We start from the raw sequence: 7,532 nt of genomic DNA, 5'->3' as shown, positions 1-7,532 counted from the left end.
ACTTTCTAGAACATATTCCATGAAACACCAATCCTACAGGATATTAGTTGATGTGATGTAAAAAAAGGGGGAGCATGAATGATATTATTCTTTAGTTACTTCACCCTGTACATTAAATAATGACCAAATCCTAGGAATTATACTTCCTATGTAGCTCCTGAACCCAGCCATTTCACTTCATTGCTGTTGCCTCAATCTTTATGTAAACTATCATTGTACCCTCATTAGATTATTGCAACAATCTCCAGAGCTGGTTTCCTTGCCCATAATCTTTTTTAAAAAAGATTTTAATTTATTCATGAGAGACACACAGAGAGAGAGAGAGAGAGGCAGAGACATAGGCAGAGGGAGTAGCAGGCTTCTTGCAGGGAAGTCTGATGTGGAGCTCGATCCCAGGACCTGGGGATCATGACCTGAGCCAAAGGCAGATACTCGACCCCTGAGCCACCCAGGTGCCCCACCTTGTCCATAATCTTGTTCCTTCAGTCTGCTCTCCACACTGCACCCAGGCCAATGTTTCTAAAATCTAGATGACTTTTACTTTTCCTTGCTTAAAACCCTTTTTATGACTTCATTGCTCTAAGGACAAAATCCAGATTCTTTAATGTTTACAAGGACTTGTTGAGCTCTGAAGCCTGTTGTCTCACCCTTATGCTGCTTTGCTCCATCAGGCAAACTCAAGTTTTATTTCACAAGTAGACCATGCATTCTCTCAACTCTGGCATTTTACAAGCCTTGGTTTAAGTGTCATTTCCTCCATGTCAGTGCTAGTCTCATATTCTTCCGGTGTGTAATGTTTGTCCCCGGTGACAACACTCACAACATTATTAAATTTCAACCATATTTTTTCATCTTATGCTAAACCATAAGCTCCATGAAGCAATAACCATAATTATTTTTTTTCACCATTTATTCAATTTGTCAACAATTAGGACTTTCTATGTTCTAGGCATAGCCCTAGGTGTTTGGAATTAAACATTCTAGTGGGGTAAAAAGACAAACAGGTTTGTAACAGTCACCTGAATATGGAATTTCACTGAAATGGTGAATGCTATTTCTTCTTTATGTATATAGAGAGATAACAAGAGAATGCATGCAGGGGTGGGATGGAGGGGCTAAGAGAGGGAGAGAGAGAATCTTAAGCAGACTCCACACTCAGCATGGAGCCTAACACAGGGATCAACCTCATTATCCTGAGATCATGACCTGATCTGAAATCAAGAGTTTGACATTTAACTGACTGAGCCACCTAGGTGGCCCTGGTAAATGCTATTTTAAAAGAGGCCAGGAAAGGCCTGTCTTGAACACCAACCTGAGAATGGGACACTTGAACAGCACCTTGTATGAAGTGAGGAAGTGAGTCAGGTGAATTTGGGGGGAAATACCATCCCCTAGAGAGGGTATATGAACTGAGACAGGAGCATGCTGGAATGTTCCAGGAATTGTAAAGGGAACCGGAGGCTGGAATGCAGTGAATGAGGAAGAGGAGGTGAGAGGCAGAAGCAGAGCTTAGAGACCATCTGTATATGATGGGAAGACATTGAAGGCCACCATTTTTTCTCACATTCTTGTATGATGCCTAACATCTGGATTCTCAACTGTTGAATGGAAAAATAAGTGAAATACAGTCTGGGAAAATAATTAAATAGGTTTATTTGCAGCCACATCTTCAGTAACTGTAGTATCTATCCCTTCAAGGGGGGATAGAATGCAGAACTTCACAATTATTTGACCATGGAACAGTTATTTTTTTAACGGATCATTTAAAGAGATTTTAGTTCCAAAGTTTGGTAATTTCTACTGTAGAGAGGACTTATTTGTGTGATGTGGGTTCAGAAAAACAAGTAGGATAACATAATGCCCTGGAAATTCAAGTTCAAATCTATTTCAAACATTATGATGATACAAGGGCAGAGCACAGGAGACAACTGATCCTACATCCCTACAAAATTTCCCTTTCACCCCTTTGTCACTGTTTTTTTTTCCTGATCAAGTTGTGGAAAAATCCCTTTATCCTATGGCTCAGACAAAAGAGGCTGGCTTTTTTTTTTTTTTTTTTTTAAGATTTTATTTATTTATTCATGAGAAAGAGAGAGAGAGATAGAGAGAGACACAGGCAGAGGGAAAAGCAGGCTCCATGCAGGGAACCTGACGTGGGACTCAATCCCAGGTCTCCAGGATCAGGCCCTGGGCTAAAGGTGGTGCTAAACCACTGAGCCACCTGGGCTGCCCCCAAGAGGCTGGACTTTAAAAAAACAAACAAACAAAAACAAAAACATCTTACCAATGACTAAAGGAGATATAATCATGGAGACATAGAGGCCTTCCCATTTTGAAGGCCATGTCTTAACTCTACAGGAAGAGTCTATGCAGGATGATTCCATTTTCCCTGTTGGCCACATATGGCTCCCTCTTGAGATGGTCATCATTGCAGCCTGGGTTGGGGGAGCTCTCCTTACACACTCCTGCCTTTTTGTAGGAAATCCTAAATTTCTGGTCTGGCACACCTGCATGTATTTTGGGTCTAATTCTTTCGAGTCCAATTATGCTTCTAAAGCGAGCCATAAAAAAAAAATAAATAAAAAATAAAAATAAAAATAAAGCGAGCCATATTTATGACAATAATACATGTGACCCTGTTTTGCTTTTCAGGAGGCACATTTACTTCTAGATTCCCTGTTTTATTCAAACTGTCCAGTTTTTTTTTTCTCACACTGCATGGAAATAGAGATGTAAATTTCCTCACAGGTGATTTAGTACATACATAAGGAATAGTTGGCTTCATAGTTAATTCCATATCCAAGAACTCTCCTAGATCATTCTATCATTAAATTCTAAGCCCCATTCTTAGGCTCAAATCAGCTTCTATGACATCATTCCCTCCCACAAGTCCATGGACTAAGCCTGTTTCATTTTTAACACAGTAAATACATTTTCTCACTAGTGTTCTCTCCCTCAAACCTGCCTACCAAATCAGATGCCACCTTCTCAAGTACACTTCTTCAAAGTTAAGAAAATAATTTTTTAATTTTTCATTTTAAGAGTTTCACTGATAATCAAGATGGGGAAAATAGGGTATCCCAGGTGGCTCAGCAGTTTAGCGCCACCTTTGGCCTAGGGTGTGGTCCTGGAGACCCAGGATCAAGTCCTGCGTCAGGCTCCCTGCATGGAATGGAGCCTGCTTCTCTCTCTGCCTGTGTCTGTGCCTCTCTCTCTGTGTAGCTCTCATGAGTAAAAAAATTCAATCTTTGGAAGAAAAAAAAAAGATGGGAAATAAACAAGGGGTTGCCACATGAGAAGACTTCATACAGGAAACACAGTTGATGATAAATCTTTCAGTTTCTGTCATGGTTTATTACAGACCCCCCCTTATGAAATGTAATATATATGTATACATACACACATATTATATACACACTATACACACACGTATGCATGCTTAATACTAACACAAGAAACCTTGAAATGAATGCCTTTATACCATGAGTACCTATTTTTAATCCTATTTTTAATGTCCCAAAGTTTGGCTTTGATAATCAAATTTACAAGGTAGCCAGGTATTGGTCTCTTTTGTCAACTTCAGTCCCCTCTTTGGGATAGATAGGGGAGAATGTTTCAAATTTCAGAAGTTTAAGTTCCCCACTGAGACAAATTTTGTGCCCAAGATATCTTGGTCTGATAGGATCTTCAGTAAAAACACTCTGAAATGACTATTATGCTCATTTCACAGATGTGGAAATTTAAGCACAGACATATTAAATAGTTTGGCTAAAGTTACACCAAGCAAGTGGCAGAGTTGGAACTAGAATCCTAATCTACATTATTCTCAAGTAAAGAGGCTATCGCATTGTCTCCCATGACTCCATCACTCCAACCAACTGTCACTGTCCAGACATCCTAGCCCTTTATTTCTGCAGTCCTTTAGTGCGATGAAGGGAGTATTATTCTCGACCTTAAAAAAACAAAATCCTTTACCTGAGATTCAGGCAATCTTTCTCAATTTTGGAAATAAACTTCCTTTGTCCTTCCTGGATGTCTCTGTGGCTCTGGCCCTAGAAGCCCTACCTTTCCCTAGATGGATTTTATGTTGATGGAATGAATTCAGTTGACCAGAAATAGTCACCATCTTAATTAATAAGACCTATATCTTGAGGTGAAGCTCACAGTGCTAGACAATTAAAACATTATAATGAATAAGTGACCTAAGTCCTACTTTCAAGGAAGTGATAAAGTACAGAAAATAGCCTCTGGGGGTCTTGTGAAAGTGGAGAGTGCGTGAAGAGACAGAGAAGTGAACACTCATAGGAGACTCTAAGTCAGTGAAGGAGCTTGGTCCTTATTCTGTAGGTTGATAATGAGAAGACATGGAAGTATTTTTTCTAGGAGAATAAAACAGACATCACAGAGGATGTTGTTAGGTGAGATAAACCAAAGAAGCAGGAATATAATAATTTAGGGCAAGATTCTCAAACTAATGTCCTTGGATCAGCAGTCTCAGCCTCACTGCAAAGTTTGTTACAAATCCAAATCTTTAGACCTCACCCCAGAACTATTTTTTTCCAGCTTTATTGAGGTATGATTGACAACTAAAAATCATACACATTAAAGTGTACAGTATATTTTGATATTCATTGTGAAATTGTTACCATAAGTAAGCTGAGTTACTCATATAGTTAAAAAGAATTCCACAAAAATGCTAAGTGATCTCTACACCCAACACGGGTCTCAAACTTATAACCCTGAGATCAAGGGTCACATGCTCTACTGACTGAGCCAGCCAGGTTCCCCTGTGTGTCATAACAGCACTTAAGATCTGCCTTCTCAGCCAATTTCAAGCCTATAATACATTAACTATAGTTACCATACTGTACATTAGGATCCCAAAGCTCAGTCATCTTATAACTGAAAGCTGAACCAATATCTCCCCATTTCTCTCTTCCCTAAACTCCTGACAATCACCATTCTATAAGTGCAGAACCTAAAGTGGGGCTTGATCTCATGACTGAGATCACAACTCGAATTGATACTTAACTGACTGTGCCAATAAGATGTCCCCACCATTCCATTTCTATGAGTTTGACTTGGTTAGATTTTACATATAAGTGAAATGATACAGTATTTGTCTTTCTGTATCTGGCTTATCTGTACCTGTATCTGGCTTGTTTTCACTTAGCATAATGTCCTTCAGGCTCACCCATGTTATTGCAAAAGGCAAAATTTCTTTTTTTAAAGACTGAATAAGGGCAGCCCGAGTGGCTCAGTGGTTTAGCACCTGCCTTCAGCCCAGGGCGTGATCCTGGAGACCCGGGATTGAGTCCCACATCAGGCTCCCTGCATGGAGCCTGCTTCTCTCTCTGCCTGTGTCTCTGACTCTCTCTCTCTGTGTCTCTCATGAATAAATAAATAAAATCTTAAAAAAAAAAAAAGAAAAAAAGACTGAATAATACTTCACTATATATATAAACCACATTTTCTTTATTCATTCATCCATCAATGAATATTTAGGTTGCTTCCATATCATGGCTATTGTGAATTACTGATGCTTTGAATATGGGAATGTAGATAGCTCTTCAAGTACCCCAGAACAATTGAATCAGAGCTCTGGAGATGAAATCAGCAATCTTAATTGTAATAAGCTCTCTAGATAATTTTGATGGACACTCAAACTTGAGAAGTACTAGCTTAAGAAAATGTTGATGAAGGCCTGAATTACCACAGGTGGTAAAGATGGAAAGGCTGACTTGCAGTAGAAAAATCATTTAGAAGATAAAAACCAAAGAGGCACCTGGGTGGCTCAGTGGTTGAGCATCTGCCTTTGGCTGGGGTAATGGTCCTGGGGTCTGCGGATGGAGTCCTCTGTCAGGCTTCCCATGAGGAGCCTGCTTCTCCCTCTGCCTCTCTCTGTGTGTCTCTCATGAATAAATATATAAAATCTTTTTTTTTTTTTTTTTTTTTTAGAAAAGAAAGAGGGCAGCCCCGGTGGTGCAGCGGCTTAGCGCCACCCGCAGCCTGGGGCGTGATCCTGGAGACCCGGAATCAAGTCCCACGTTGGGCTCCCGGCATGGAGCCTGCTTCTCCCTCTGCCTGTGTCTCTGCCTCTCTCTGTGGATCTCTATGAATAAATAAAAAAATTTAAAAATCTTAAAAAAAAAGAAAAAAGAAAAAAAAAGAAAGAAAAAAACCAAAGATATATTTGACAGGTCTCTCTCTGGATCTTTGGATCCCTGCTGTTAACCAGAACAGTTTTCCAGAATCCTGACCCCTTTACTTTCTTAGAATATCTTAAATATATCAAAGTAAGGGAAAAAACACATTTGCAGAGAGTTAAGGGTAGCTTATTCTCTTCTAAGCCAGTGATTTTTACTTTAATATCTGGGCAGATATTAGGCTAATTTATTTTCCCATTTTTTGAAGGTCAAATGTGGGGGTTGTAATAATGAAGAACTTTACCTCCATTGAGATCTTAACATATAACAGTAAGTCTATTGTTCTGTTGCTTGCTGTGTTCACAATTTATCCATTAAAAGACATTCTTACTTTGAGAAATTTGACATTAACCACTGTAATCTTTCATTTCTTGGGACAAAGAGCACCAATCATCGTTGGGTTTTACAGGAAGGATTTTATTCTTAGGAATTATTTTTGTATCAATTTTAACCAATTTTCACCTTGAGTCAGATATAAAAGTCTAAGCAACCCTTGATTTCAGCTGCCTACTCTCAAAGTGTACAGGTTTTTATTTAAACTTAGATTTATTCCTGAAAAAAATCCAATAATTGGGTAATGTGAAAACGTCTCAGATAAGCTACTGAGTTAGAAAATTTCTTTGGTGGTTTCTCATATCTGTTTCAGTCAAACCATCTTGATTAAAGTTCTATGAACTAGCCAACTTCTGTGGATATTTTCAATTTTATCACAGGAAATTCAGTGGTCAATACAAAGCCACCTCACTCAAAAGCAATGTTTGTGCTATACTGGAATTAAAGTGAGTTTCAGAAAAGCAAATGACTTTCGTTATAAAAATCAATAGTGCATGCATTTACCTATTGCCCCCTTTTCATGTATTTAGAAAATGTTTTCTGAGGACCTACTGTAAGCAAAGAACTTTGCAAACCCTGTGGAGAACATATAAATAAATCATGAACCCACTGAAAGCTCTATGGGAAAGACAAATCTATTCTTTCTGCCGTGGGAACCATCATCCATGCCAAACCTTTACACCAAAGAAAGTTCTTAGACTCAAGACAACTTGAGTCCTCTGAATATTTCTATGGTTTCCCTATTTCCTGGACCATAATCTCTAGTAAAATCAGACAGTTCCTTAGAAGATAATACCAGATTATTTTTTGAGCTATTTATAAATCTGATATAATTCAATATGCATGAGTTTAAGTTCCTAAATTTATACCACAAGTCCCAACAATGCAAGTGGGTGACAAAAAAGATATGTTGCTTAAGTGGAAAAATGTATAAATGACCTGAGTCTTAAGAGAGGGAAGATAGTGGCTTAGGAATATCCAAGCTCATCTCAT

Source organism: Canis lupus, chromosome 5 (assembly GCF_011100685.1).
Source record: "Canis lupus familiaris isolate Mischka breed German Shepherd chromosome 5, alternate assembly UU_Cfam_GSD_1.0, whole genome shotgun sequence".
NCBI classification, from domain to species: Eukaryota; Metazoa; Chordata; class Mammalia; order Carnivora; family Canidae; genus Canis; species Canis lupus.
The sequence above is the reverse complement of the archived record's forward strand: the minus strand, read 5'-3'. Positions refer to the sequence as shown.